The sequence below is a fragment of the Solea solea genome, chromosome 18, assembly GCF_958295425.1.
Source record: "Solea solea chromosome 18, fSolSol10.1, whole genome shotgun sequence".
NCBI lineage: Eukaryota > Metazoa > Chordata > Actinopteri > Pleuronectiformes > Soleidae > Solea > Solea solea.
Window position 1 is genome coordinate 21453093 of NC_081151.1, and position 15707 is coordinate 21468799.

General features: G+C 40.8%; 1 protein-coding gene across 1 annotated transcript in view; it reads left to right on the plus strand.

Annotated features, from left to right (window-relative positions):
• Positions 1–6812: 6812 nt before the first annotated feature.
• The window catches only part of gfra4a (GDNF family receptor alpha 4a), a 188973-nt gene continuing 180078 nt past the window's right edge, over positions 6813–15707 (plus strand). Inside the window, exon 1 of the mRNA XM_058616173.1 lies at positions 6813–6872. The gene's annotated coding sequence lies outside the window, so the exon portion shown is untranslated. The remainder of the gene's footprint in view (positions 6873–15707) is intronic.

Below are 15707 nucleotides of genomic sequence, written 5' to 3' on the forward strand. Positions count from 1 at the left end.
CCTGCTAGCGACGCATCGCAGAATCAGTTTGGAACATCACAGACGTAACAATGCAGGCGCTACACGAGGGTCAGATGTTTCTTTTAAAGTCTGTGAAGTTGTGCAAAATCCTTCTCTGCTGCCGTTCAAACCTGGCAGCTGATCAGCAGCGACTCTCTGCCGCCAAACCTCGACTCAACCTGGACTAAATAATTCATTCTCTGCTGTTTCTGAGTCTGAGGGGATTCTAAGTTCTTGGTCGGCTGAAGGATGTCGCGACGGCTGCTTTTACCGCGACCAAAGAGAATACCTTTTCTTTTTGTTTTCTTATCACCACTGCAGTCATTTGCTTCGTGAGTTTTTATTTCTGTGTTATGCTTTCTGGCTCATAAATCCTTGAAAGTTTGTGAATTTCCAAAAAAATTTCAATAAAAAATCTATATTTCAAGGCTCTTGAAAGTTTTCTGATATTTAAACTCTGGAAACTGACACAACATAAATTCAGTATCCTTGTCTGTCCAGTCTGGATTTCACCGTGGTTATGTTGCTGTCGTCGTCGTCGTCTGTGTACTCGAAATGTGGAATATAAACAAAGCGCTGGGCCCGTTTAGGTTCAGCTGAATGTGTACATGCAATAGCAAATAGACTCTTAACTGCATCGTCTGGGAATTTGATTTAATACAATTTATAGGTATTTTCAGAGTCTGGTTTTAGATGGATGGATGGATGGACATTGGACATACCTGCCATAGGTCCTTGAAATCCTGAAGTTTGAGAATATGGAAAAAAAACCTTTTCCTTAAAATGTTTTGAAAATCGCCCTAAATAGACATTTGTGCAAGAAAGACGTTATTTTGATATTTAGGTAAATTGTTACGATGCCACCTACTGTTTGTACGTGAGATTACACGCAGAACAACTAAATAATCAATTTATCAGTTTGAGTTGGTTTTTAAATACTTAAAACTGATTTTTCAGCTTCGTAAATATCTGGCTCCTTTGCTCCATATTAGAAATAAATCATTAAAACAATTTGGTTTGTGGATAAAATAAGACATTTGAGAAAACTATTTCCAGGTTTGGAAAACACCGATCAAAGTTTTTCAACATTTACTGACACTATACAGACAAAAAAAAGTCAAACTAATAATATTTAGTATAATTTTCCTATTTAATTCATCCTTTTCTACTGAGGAGCATAAGTCCTGAACAACGTTACTTTGTAAGGATTGATTTTAAGACAATTCAGTATTCTGTTGCGCTCTGTTGGATGTGTTTTTGCTTTAAAAATGAAGTAGTATTGTGTTTTAATGCAGTCTGTGCAAGAAAATAACCAGCGAAACAGAATGCGAAGGCTGTGAAGTTTTGACTCATCCGGTCAGTTTTCTTCAAATCCCTGTGCTTTTATTACCCCCCCCCCCCCCCCAAAAAAATCCAACTCGACTACTGACAGTCTGGGTTGAAGAAGCGAGTGTGTAGCCTCAGGAGTTTCTAGTCAGAGATGAATATAATGCAGCAGAGTTTCCAGACAGTTGACAAATTTATATTATCAAACCGTCTATACAGAGACTTTAATATAACATAAAAAACCATGTTGACATTGACAGTGGCTCTGACACCAGTGGCCGCTGCACCACTTCCTCTCTACTCGTCGACTCGTAATGTATCTTGTTCCATGTCCAGTTCCATCTCTCAAATACCTGCACCATCCATCTGCTCCCGGCTACATGAGCCGGGAGTCAGTGTTAGCGCTTGTCCTGCCAATCACCGCGGCTGTTTACACGCCGTCGGACTGTAGGAGAGTGATGTGGCTACAGGGAGTGCGTGTGCAGGCGAGGAGCGAGTCAACCGGAGGAGCTGAGGCATGAACAGGGCGATGGATGCTCGTACGCCGTCACACAAAGCTCAATTGTTAGCCGAGGTTGGAGTAATCAGCTCTTGTAAGGTCGTTTTGTTATTCATACATTCATCGAGACGATGAATAAGTCGTAACTGGAACATAAACGACTGCGTTTTTACATTCAAACCGTCGTCAGTCGAGTTCACACAGTGCTGTTGAAGCCTGTCAACCCCACACGACTCTCTCTCTCTCTCTTTCTATGTTTCTCAGTCAAGCGGCCGTTTAGATCCCGCGTCCCCCGGGGACATTCCCACGCTGCACGCAGGAAGTGATTTATGTCAAAATAGATGGAGGCAACAGCCACATTATCATAAAAATAACAGCAACTTTATTTATGTGGCGTGTTTTCAAAAACGGAGTGCTTCAAAGGTCTTTGACGGATCAGGTTAAGGAAATATGAAGACAAACAAGGTAAAAAAAAAAAAAAAAGGTTTAAAATAATAAAAGTATGTTGTCATGATCAAAATAAGTAAATAGGAGATGGGGTTTGTATGACATTTCAAATCCTCGCCAGGTCAAGGGGCTGAAATACCGCTGGTCAAGTGTACTCCTAGTGCCGGTCCCAGTCCTGGATAAAAGGGAGGCTTGTGTCAGGAAGAGCATCTGGCTCACAAATCTCTGCCAAATCAAATATGTGGATCATCTGCTGGCGACCCCTAGAGAGGGAGAAGCCACAAAAAAAGAGGAGGTCACACGAATGCCGCTCTAAAAGACTGGGTTTTGAGAGGTCACTGATTCTGCCAACCCGATCTCCTCAGGAAGGTCGTTCCAAATTCAAGGCTCCTTGATGGCAAAGGCTTTGTTCCTCTTTAGATTTGAACGTTTTCTTTGGAGCAGCCTGGAAGGCCCCGCTCAAAGATCTAAAGCCAGTGGTATACTTACTTACTATTACCGTCAAATATCACAGACCCTGGTATACTCACGCATCAGGGTCCTGTAGTACCCCGCTTCACAATCGGGTGGCGGTACAAGTCTACCAAAGAAGAAGAGAACGATGCTACAGCTCCCTCACCCTTGTTTGGTACGAGCGGCTCACAACTGAAAGGCCCGTCGGGCAGGGGAGTCGGGTGTCAGCCTGTTCGAGGGTCGCCACATTAGCATCCTTGGCGACTACTTCTTCTGTTGCCCTTTGATGACTCAATTTGCGTCAAGTGCACGGTGCGTGTTGGGTATACCAGGGCCTTAAGGCTGCGACTGTGGCTCATAGTTAGACGCCACACCCCTACGAGCTTTAAAAGTGACCCGTAAAATCTTTAAATCAATCCCAAAATGTACATGGAGCCAGTGAAGGGCAGCCAGGATTCAGAAAGTTTCAGAAAGTAATTCTATTGCAGTTTTCCACAGCCTCAGTCAGGTCTGATAGTTCTGCTTGACAGAGTCTGTGTCACATTGTTTCAAGATGAAAAAGAGACCAAATAATAACGTCAACAACAACAAAAAAAAAAATATCAAAAGTTGCACACTTATAGCCTTAAATTCCCTATCCACCCACGTCTTAGGTCTTATATCCCTGGGTGATCTTCACTGAGCCGAGGAAGTGATGTGATCTCTGAAGTTAGGGGAGGATACATCGATTTTTCTCTCTTCCCCGGCCTTACATCCTTTTCTTCTGCTCAGCTCCCTGTAGCTTTGTCTCATTTCTTCAGAATAAGGCGTTGGAGGGCAAGTGCGATTGCGAGCTGTCTTTTTTCCCGAGCTGTACACAATTTTCCTGATGTCATAAAAGCGAGCGCACAGCAGCAAATTTAACACAGGGTAAATGAAGTGTTGAGTGAGTTTCTCTGGCTCAGGGACATGTTTTTAAAATCTATTGGGTAGTATAAATACACTTCCTGCAGCAGGTGCCAAGGCAAGAATGAGCTCGTACTTTTTGTAGACGTGTGGCTTTTGACCAGCACCGCCAATGAACTCCATTACAGTCTTTTGTGATGTATTTAGTGTGCGACTAAGGACGACAGAGCAGAGGGAGACACAATGCAACGTGAGGCCGTTTATGAAGACTTTCTTTATGTGGCGTTTATATCGAATCCACCTGCATCGCTGGGTCAAACTGGCGCGGAGGCGGTGACGCCTCGGGGTGACCTTCAGTTCTAAACGTGTCCGACACCATAATGGTCATGGCTGACAGCGGGTGTTTGCTTGCTCTCTGTAAGGAAGATAACTGATGTATAATAAAGCCTGAAGCTGCCTGCTGCAGTCCTCCAGTGTCACACACACAGCAACTAGTCCACACCACAGCTGACCCACTTCTTAACCCAGCGCCGCATAGTTAATGCAGCGTGTCAAGTCTCCTCTTTGTCTCACCAGACACATGTATGCATTTACATCTCATTTGTCCAAAAACAACACACAAATGAGGCGCGATCAAGTCTCAACTCGCTATGATGTCACCTTATAAACTACTGCTGTGAAGTCTAACATTGTTGTTGGTTTATTGTCTTTCCCGACGTGTCAGATTATCAATCTTGTTTCGGGGAGGACTGCAGCAACGACCAATCATGGTTCACGATGCTGTGCGAGTTCGTAGGTCAGTCAGTGAGTTGTCAATCGTGGCTACCGAAGCGTTTTTGGGTGATGCTTGCGGAGAAGTCGTGTGTACCTCATGCCACAGTTCGTTTTGGAACGGTAAATCCCTCGGTTAGGCTTGGTAGGTGCATGCGTCAACAACGTCTTTTCCGGGCGTTGAAGAAAGACTGCGGTCGCAAGGGGGTGACGCTTTTTTGTCGCCCAATCAGCTGACTGCCGTGGGTCAGGCTCCACTCGTACCATCGTGCCATTGCTCTGGTACGCCAAGGGAAGAGTCATGGAAGCAACGGAACAGTTGGGGTTGGTTATGTAGGTTCCATTCCTAATGGAAATACACACTTTTGGTCATAGGAGATTAGATCAGACTCGGCAGGAAAATAGAAAACAGTTTTTAGACTTCTCGTCGGGGTGTTGCGGAGCGTTCCAGACCACAAATCTCTGTTCTTCAGTTGTGTTAGACTACACGTCCATTCATTGTCCCGGAACTCTATGTTGCTCATGTGTCCCATACACATCCTGGCTTCAGGACTCCAGTGCTTGTATCTGACCTTGTCAGGACCAGTAGTCCACATGGAGAACAAAACCTGGTCCTTGGCAGAATCTCATTTCTGATAAGTTTAGTGTTGGGCATTAACTGGGTTGTGGTTATTTGGTTCAAATGCCCATAGCTTGTAGTTGTGAATATGAACCATTAAATCAGAGTTGAATCGTCTCGGGTTACAAACTAAACCACAGCTCGTCAACAAAAAACTATTTCTGTCTTCACACAAGTTTAATGTCTACTTAACCGATGACTTTTTTGCAGTAGCAGACGCTAATTGCTCAGGAAGGCAAACATTAGCTTCATGAAGTGACTTTTAAATGTTTACGGCAGTTTGGTTTGACCTGTAGAACCCTGTTAAAATGTTTTTTTTTGTCTTATTATTCCACAAAACACTTGATTTCCCAGGTGAAAAGACATCACCATCATTTCAGCTGCTTCGTCATTATCCTCTCTAACAACGCCTGCCTCCATCTCGCACTGCTGCATTCACAGTGCACTTAAACACAGATCAATATGGTCTACATTCTCTTTCAGCGCCACCTTTTCTACACCGGAGATGATTATTCTTCACAGGTTAGATATCAACAAAGGTGATCCTTGACCCGTTGGCAATGGTGTTGTTGTTTGGGGGGTGCAAATAGATACTTGTGAAAGTAGAGAATGAAACAGTGGCGACCTTGGGGCCATGGCTACACTCTCAAAACTCAACTCAAAGAGATGTTTTCTTGACTTTGACAACAGCTCAATTAAATGTAATTTGTCCCTTTCTTGTTTCTTTCTTACATAACCCTAACCCAAAAATAAGATTAATAATCAATAACCATTTACCAAACTATTGCTCATCACAGGCCAAAGGTATAAATTGCACAGGATGAACAGGATCAATGTCAATGTAGCAGATTATTTATTATTTATTCTGTAATAATCTTTTAACATAATGTGAACCAAGTGATCTTCTAAGCTAATTATGTGCTATAGAAAAAACAACCTCAACTTACTTACTGTTCATAATTCTGCGCCTCCTCTCATCTCTGCTACTCTGTATCTGACATGCAATATTTAGTTCTCGCTGTCAGATACTCGCTGCTCATTATACATTTTTAATGCAACGTATGTACTTTTTTATACAATACTTTATTTATTTGTATACATATTCAATTTTTTTGTACATTTCTATACTCATTTCTTAGGTAATTATTTAGCTGTTTTGGAAAAATGTGCTCTGTGTTTGAGCTCTGCAATTTTGTTTCTTCTTTCTTTTTTACAATGACATTAAAGCGCCACTTACTTATGAATACTTATGAACTTACTTGTGAATACATCTGGTGGGAGGAGCTCCACACAGAGCCTCAATCTAGAAATATCATATTATATATAATATTCTGACAAACAGAATATTATATATATATAGTGTATATATATATATAGTGTATATATATGTATGTTTATGTATGTATAAATGTATATGTATGTATGTGTGTATATATATGTATGTATATATGCATGTATAAATGTATATGTATGTGTGTATATACAGTATATATATATATATACATATATATATATATATATATATACATATAAATATAAATAAAATTGTGTCAGTATTTTTGTGGTGGAACATGCAGTTGAGTTTAAATTCTAACATACTGCTTTAGATATTCACTGTCTATACTTCTGTTCATATCAAGAAACATACTGTAGAAATGAATAAATGGGATATCATGGCTCACATTTCTCAAATTTGATTTGCCAGATTGAAGTCAGGACCGTCATGATAATCTGTCATCATTGTTTCACTCACTAATCCATCCATCTCTCTCTCTCTCTCTCTCCTCTTCCTCTTCTCCTCACAGTCTTCACGGAGCCCCATCTGGCAGGGACTGGCGGAGTGTCACTAAACGAGCAGACGTCAACCTCGCAGTGAGTGTGCCGATATTTGCTCGCAGCTCTGTGCTTAAAACCAACTCGACAGCAGTTTAATTTTGTGCCAGCTCCGTTTCATTGCACGTATGTCGCTGCCGTGAGGAGAGAGCACCGATGGAGAGTTTCAGTCTTTGTCAACACCAGACTGAACAATCGGCTATAATTTGATAATAACTCTATATTTCAGACTTGTTTTAGTGGAAATCGGGATTGTCCTGACCTCTACCAGTTATCTGGTAAGGTGGTCACAAATGTTGCAGAGCCAATTTCACTATGATGGCCCATCATACTGAATAATATTGGGTATTTTTAACCAGAAACAGGCATTAAAAATCTAGTATTTGAGGTATTTCTTTAAAACATAATTTCCGTTAATAATAGGTGTTTAGATTGTGGTAAATTATTGATTATCCTTGATTATGTGAGCTCTGTGAAAATGAAATCCCACTGAATGCACTCATGGAAGCTGCAAAAGAGCTCTTATGCAAAAAAAACAATTGAACCAAATCTCAATAGTAGCACTAAGTAGCAGATAATAGCCCAAAATATGAGAGCGGTTATTAGTGTGATTACGAAGCAGGATGTTGCAATTAAAGCGCCCAAACACCGAAATCCAACAATACTCTTCAAACAGTTGGAGTAGAAGTGTATGAAAAGGTCAGGAATCAGTCCGGAAACTGAAAATCTACGGCCAGAGTCACGTTGCTACTGATTAAATTATATTTGGAGAACTGTGACCTGGAAAATGTTTTAAAATTTGAACCCTCCCCCTCCTTGTTACAAACACCTGTTTCTAACTGTCAAAAACGGGTGAAAAACAGAGGAAGCGGCGTGTTTTAAAGTTGTCCTGTTTCAAGAACGGTTGATGATACAGATACAATTTTGGTTTGTGAGCGTTAGGAGGCTTTCCCGGAGCACCCACATATAAATTTGTGACAAACGGGTGTGAATTGACAGAGAACTTACAGTTTAAATACGCCCTCGTCTTCATTTTTTTAAAAAACTCCAGAGCTGGGAGTCAATGCGAGGTTTGGCCAAAACTCTCCGTGCTTCTAGGTGATTTTAAGAAAAAAGTCATATGAGAATGAAAACCACACACAGGGTTAGACGACAACCATAGCAAAGTTTTTAAGTAAAATACGTCTGTGTAGGTTGGAAATTATGGACAGGAAAAGAGTTTGTTGAGAGATTAATTTTTTCATGGACCTTCAGCTAGAGTGTGAGTGACATCACCACTATAGCCGACGCAAAACACACTCCTTATAAAATCAGAAAAGGTACACAACTTAAACTGTGATTGCGTAAAAACCGTAATAGTTATCAAAACTTTGATTTAGATGAAAAAAGTCCTAAGTCGTGTGACCCGCTTAAAGTTTCATCCGCGTCTCTACGTGAAAGTACAACGACACTGTGCGGCTCCAAAATGGGCTTGGCTGGTTTCCATTCATGTGTGTGTGGAAAATCTTCACAGTTTTGTTTTCTGATTTTTAGTCAATGGTTGCAATAGAGTTCCCGATGTATCCAAAATGGACTGTTATGCTTAGTTGTGATGCGCAAATGAGCTCTCCGAGTCTTGTGTGAACGCACCATTAGAAGTCATTAAATTTAGACTAGTAATCGCGGCTTCAGTCACAGCACAGGGCACATAATGTTCCTGTTAAAATGCCTGTGAAGCAAATTCAAAGATTCTTCTTTTCACACATTATATATGTTAGAGTAAAGTGGCTGAGAACATGTGGAGAAAAAAGAACTAAAAACAAAAAAAAACAGTCTCCTGTTCACTGGAGCCACAGATTGCGTTTGTCAAAAAAACATCGCTATGATGTCTGTGTCTTACCTCGATGCAAAAACATACAGAAATGCTCTGACGCTTTATTCAAAATTCAAAGTTTAGATGGAGTACAGAAAGAAGAGCAGACTCCTGCCGTGAGGCTGCAGTCACGGACGGAGAAAGAGGGAGACAGAGAGCAGGACTGTGGTGTTTGTGTACAGTATGTCATTAAACTGCGACCAATAGAGTGAAAATGTCTCTTTTCTACATGTTTGTTTGACAACTGTTTCGATACAGTGAAATATTGCGATACTTTGTTGTTTTTGAGACAGCAAGTATCGATTTGTTATTACTGATGATACGAATAAACATGAGCATTTTTGTGGATTAGCATAAAAAAAATTTGCAATATATGATTTCACACTATCGCAGTATCGTATCGTGACTTAAATATCGTGATAATATCGCATCGTGGCACCCCTATTTGATACCTGTGCGTCTACGTTAATATTCTGTACAAGAACTGTTTGTGGACTGTGGTCCCCACTAAAGTGTGGAAGTCAGTATGTGTGTGTGTTCAGCTCCTCCCCCAGTGTCTTTTTGGAATCATTCCTATTTTGTAACATGGTTAATAACACATTTTTCTATTTGGAGACAAAGTCAAAGGAGATATTTATTAAGTACAATTTTTAGTATTTCCAATACTTTCTAATACCTACAATTTATAGTACTTCCTCAATGTGGACGGAGTCGTCATAGCACAGCTGCATCAAACTGCCGTGACACAAACTAGTGACGGTCAAAGCAGTTGTTTTCGGTGTAACTGAATCATTAGAGTCAGTTGATTTAAAAAGAATTGTTCAGTACTTCCTGCATGACCGTAGCTGAACTGAAATAAGACGGAATGGGTTTGGACTCCTCTGTTAAATATTGACATTTTAGACATTTCCTTTCCTAAACGTTGGAGATTAAAGCACATTTTCATGATTTTTTAGGAAGTCTTTTTAACTGATCTACAGTTGGCATTGTTCGATTTGATTTTTGTGTCGGATGTCGCGCTCATGACTCTTCCAGTGAAGACACTCTCTGACCAATCGGTGACCGGCACTCTGTCAACGTCACATTTTTAGTATTGGCTCAGCTCACTTGGAACCACATCAGAGCAGGTACTAAAAAAAGTTTTAGGGGCAAGTTGGTCTTTAGGGGCAGCTACAGATAAGGCAGGATTTAGTCTGGATTTTGGCACATCTAAAAGCAGCCTGTTATTAGACCTCAGAGGTCGGGATTGAGTGAAGACAAAGAAGTTTTGAGAGGTAAAGATGGTGCCAAACTTTGTTTTTGTTGAAAAAAAGAAAGTAGGTACTGTCGCTAATGGAAAACCAAAAAAAACCTGCCAAGTCGAAACGTGCCGGGAAATGAACAAAAAGAGTAAGTTTCCTCAAGTCTTCACTCCACATCACGAGTCACATTCAATGTCAAGACGTGAACTGATGCGCCCGCTGTGCGCCCGTCCACCTGCTGTGCTCCTCAATTAGTTCTGGCATCTTTGCCAACTGGCGTCACTAAAATGAAATGTGAGCAGATATGCCGTTAGAGCAGGGAGCACTGTGGAGAAGCGGCCTCCACTTTCCTCCATGATTAACATGAACCCAGCACAGAGAGTTACCTCTTGTCATTTCCTCTGCATAATCGCACGGATCTCTCTTTCTCTTTTTTTTATCTTTGCCTTGTCGAGGGACTTCTCCAGTGTTGACGCCGCTGTCAGCCGTGCCAACAAAAAAGCTGATTATCAGGCAGAATTATCTAGATCACGCGTCTCTCTCCAAACATCAGGAGACATTAGAAGACCAAAGACCAGAGGACGGTTCTGACGTTACACACCCTTATGAGATCTTATCTTCTTTTTCCAAGCCCCGCCCCAAACAATATAAATGTATATGAGGCAGGGGGGAAAAAAACCCAGGACAAGCCTGAATCAGAATTTTAATAGAGCGTATTTTAGTTTAGTCTTGCAGTTTTGTCAGTGAGCTGCACCGTGTTTAGAATATCAGTGGAAAAAGCTGTTGTTCCCGTGTCTCTGAAGACGTTCTATGAGTGAGACGCTGCACTCTGCTCGCTGAAAGCGGCACCGGTGAAAGTATCGACAGTAATAATCACTGTCAGAGTCAGGTGTCACAGATTGTTATATCTTTCATGAATTATTCCTCTGATGTGAAGCGGCGGCCACTTATTTCTCTCTCTCGACATCTCCGCGACTCTGCGACCCTTCCGCACATGAAACGGCTGCATTAACTCTCGTGCCCCGCTCGCTGCTTCTCTCTCCCACCGTCGCATTGTAATGGTGTTTGCAGATTTTGGGCGCAGCCGTTTAAAATAGAAACAGTGAATGATGATGGATCATTAAGTTTTAGGTCTATTGGACTTAATGGAGCTCAGCTTATACATAGAATGCCAGTGGAACAGGAGTTTGGGCGACATATAGTCACCATAAAGCCCTTAACTACCATCCGAGCAGTGAATAAATGCATGCAGGAAGCTTAGTTATGTGCTATAACGAATATTAAATGAGAAATATGTGGAACGAGGGGTCGACGGGGACAATTCTCCTGCTATATTAAAAATCATAATTCAAGAGCCAAATGTGTTAATGTCACACGTTGTCATTTAATTGTGGTTTGGCTTTAGTTCCCAAAGAAGTAAGGATTTATTGGAGTTAAGTGAAGTTATTTTTCTAGGGCCGTGTGCTGAGGAAATTAAAATTTGAGTTCAAAGTTCAAAGTATCAGGCCTCATACGTCACCGTGTAAATTTAAGCAAAGATGGCCGAGCAAAAGTTAAGTGTCAAATCCGAAAAGCATAATCTGGATTAAATAGGTTTAAAAATGGCTCCTGTTGCTGCAGACCAGCAAAACATTTAGCAAATTTTAAAAAAAATTTTATGTTCCTCCATTTTGTATTTAAAATTAATGATGGATCTTTAAATACACCTTTTTTTTGTTAATTAATGCATTAATATGAAATTATATAATCACTTTAGAATCATTTGAGTCATAACGTAAAGACTCACATCCTTACTGCCCAATATGTCAATAATAAAGGTCCAATATGCAACATTTAGCCTTGTAAGATATCAGGAAATAAATAATACTAATGTTAATGTATCGTAGAGTATTGACTCTGTTTTGTGTTGAATTTGAGAGTTATCTGAGCCACTTAAATATGCTGCATTTGGTTTATTTATTTCATTATTTCAACACCAGGGTCATATTCACAACCTGTTAGCTCCAGAAAAGAATAGAATGAAATAGAACAGAACTTTATTGTGCACCAAAGTGGAAATATGTCTTCAGCTCATCAAGAGTGAACCGTAAAAAAGAAACATACAGTTATTAAAAAACACAGTTAAGTCTTAAAAACGAGAGATAGAGAGCAATAGATAGGGCTGCCATGCCTAATCAATTATTAACTGATTACTAAATGAATTGCTGATAAGTGATGAAGTGTTTTTAACTTTTAACTAACTTAAAGTTTTAACTCTTAAATGTGAATATTGTCTGGTTTCTGGATTCAGGATATGTGAGAACATTGTGATTTTGAGGTTGATCCACATTTTTCAACCTTTTATGGACCAAACGGGTCATTTTGAATGAATCAAGGAAAGAATTAAGACGAATCGATGGAAGAAAATGATCTTTAGTTTACGGCCCTAGAGGAAGACAGAGGAGACACAGACGGGGGTTGATTTCGAAAAGTTGACATTGACGACGCAAAATGACGAAGCTGCACAGATTTGACTCCACGGTTTAGTCCTTGCAGCCGATTGACTCCTGGCTCAGCCTCATCAGTGATTTCAGAGACGAGTTCAGAGTTTCATGTGAGGTGAGGAGGGAGTTTCACCGAGCGTGAAGGCCAAATACTCATCGCCCCCCATGACAATACCGAGGACGGCGTTCTGCCCGCTCGGCTCGTTCCAAAGAGGCCGTTTCACATAATAATAGTCATGATAATAATAATAACAGGCTGACGATAAGAAGAACAGAAATACACCCTGATAATGAGACGCTCTTTCACTTTCTCTGACACTTCTCCAATAATGTGTGCTTTTAATAGACAACAAACACATGTCTTACAGAGTCTACATTGTTTGGCAATTGTTATCAGAGTTCAGTTTGAGTTACCCACGGTTGTTTCTTTGTCAATAGCTATTATAGTTTGTGGAGAGAGATAATAATAAAGTAGTTATTCCTTATTGATACAACTGACACTTGATGTCTAATGTTTTGCTGTAGAAGTCTGGCAGTTTCTGGCATCACTTAAATGAATGAATGAATGAATGGTCAAAACTATTCTTGGTAGTCTGGTGATTTGTAAATGTTCCTCTGTTGCCACCAGCAGGTTGAAAAGTTGTTGGTTCAGGCCTTTACGGCTCCCTCGAGATGATTTTTTTTCCGAAACTTTACATTTAAATGTTACTGATCATAAATACACCAACTGCCAAACATCACGAGAGAGAAAGAGGTGGAGGAAAGTCACAGTCTTGATGACGTATCTGCTCCTAGATTCAGAAAACAAACATAAAGTCAGAATTTTGACTGATTTCTTTTCAATTGAAATTGTATTTTTGCTACTGAAAATGGGCACCAGTTTGGAAGTAGAGAAATAAACTTGTACCAGTAGCAACCAACTTGTCATAGACTTAAATATAATTGACACAGTGCCCCCTAATGGCCGTTCAAGAGAATGCAGGTTTCAGGTACTTCCACATTGGCTTCAGTTTTGTCAGTTTGCTACGACCAATTTTTTCGATGTAAACTCACAGAGGCATTCGCATATGACTGACTCCTGTTCCATTTTCATTTCACAAATTTTTTATTATTATTTAACTGTAATAATACTGTAAATTCAGTTAACAACTAAAATTATGTTCAAAATTAAATGAACCTATAGGCATATATACTGTGTATATAAACTTTAGTTTTAACCTGGACTTTTTTTGTTCAACCTGTAATCCTGCAATTATTATTCACAGCCAAGGTTTGTTTCTGTCTTTATAAAAGATTAATCTTCTTTTCTAGTTTTGTGATTTTGTTCTCCCCCCTCTCCTTGGGCAGTGATCAAGAAGATATGTTTTAGATTTATATTTCATAGAGTTTTTATAGAGAGTTTTTTTGAAATGCAATATGATGGTGCAGTCACAGCAGCGGTTGAATCAAACCCTGGTGTCTTTACCCCCCCTTAGTGCACTTCTTTTGGTTCCATGTGGTTCATCACTAGTGTGAACTCCGTCCTCACCTTTCCCTGGAAGCGTAGTATTAACAGTTACAGCCTCAGTGTTCTCATCTGCATCTGCAGGTGAGAATAAGACAGAATTGGGATCAGAGCTTGTGATAGATGGAAATGAGAACGGTGCGTCTGTCCTCCATGTCTGGCTCGTCCCAGCTCTTCCACAGTCAAACTAGCACAGAGCTTTGTCATCCCAAAGCTGCTTAAAGGCAAGTCGGTGGTTCCGTGGTACACCAGGGAGATGATGCTAGCCCGGCTAATGGTGCTATCTTACCCATGAGAGAGGAGAGGTTGGGGCCTCCCAGACGCTTGAGGATGGACACCATTAACTCCCCGACACCGGAGGAGAGGAGCATTAACCTTATGATGCTCTATGATGGAGATATTTCCAGGGATTTGTCTTTTTACCAGTCTTACATCTCTGACCTGAGTCTAGGAAGGGTGTAGTCTCCTCCCACTTTAAAGGGGCGGCACCAATGCTTTTTCATGCAAGTGGATAGACCTACGACCAATCAGACTAATGATCTGGATGACATTGGAACATGTTTTATTACACATTTTCCAGGAGTGATGGCTGTCTTGTCATGAAGTCGGACGACTTTATCAGGGAAGTTGTTTAAAATAGGAGCAAGAACACGGCTGCTATTTGGTTGCAGCCATGTTGGATGTCCACAAAAGCTGCTGGACGTCACTTCTCTGTCGTCATTGTGTTAAACCCATCTCTAGCTCACATTGGCTGGGTTCACCCTGGCTATGCCTGACCAATAACTGAGCAGTATTTCTGATCACGTGACTTTTCGGACAGACTATTAGGCCTTCTTTAGACTGCAGCCCAAGTAGGATTATTAAGCATATCCAGATTGTAGCTAGCAGATCCCATTTTCTGGTTTTGAATGCGATTCTGATCAGATTTTTACCAATCCGTTTCAATCTGAACGTCTCGGTCACTCGGTGACCCTGCACCACACGCCATTCCAACAGTGATGGCGGCACAACTCAGCCGTGTCCTCCTTTTCTGGCACTTCCTTGCAATCAAAACAAAGTTTGAAACCATGTGGGACAGACACAGGCACCGATTTCTGTCTTCCATTTTGTTCAGACTACTAGTTTTACCAGGGCGTGTCCTGTAACTCTAGAACTTCATGTGGATGACTGGACTAGACAATGTCAATATCGACACACGCAGATCTGATTTGGTCACTTGCAGAATATAATGTGAGCAGTTGGTCAGGAAGATCAGACTCTGATCAGATGTGCTTATAAATCCTAACCAGGCCTCAGGTGTGAACACACCCTCAGAGATGACAGTGCAACACGATCACATACAAAAGTACAGCCTCTCTGAGTTTTATGGCACAAAAATAGACCTTATGGTTGTCAATGACAGGCTGTGAGAAACAGCTGTAACACGCAGCTGTAAAACAGTTGCTGTTGCTCAGGTGGTACAGAGGTTTATTCAATTAGCTGCTATTCTGGTGCTTTGCTAATTAGTGGGGGGAAATAATTACACTCAGACGAAATCCTTTGGGGACACCTGTCCTCTCGACTCCATCGCAGATCTGCAATTAAAAAAAAAAAAATAAATAAAAATTCCTCCTGCGAGTCCGTGGTGAGAAAAATATCATAAAATGATATCATGCTCCTGCCTACTGCGGTTTGTTTGTGAAGAGCATAAGAACCATTGATGTCTCACTTACCCCGATGCTACTTTGCATTTAAAGAGCTTTCTTTCATGCAGAGATATTAGCCACTGTTTGGAAAGGATGGCACCTTTTCTCT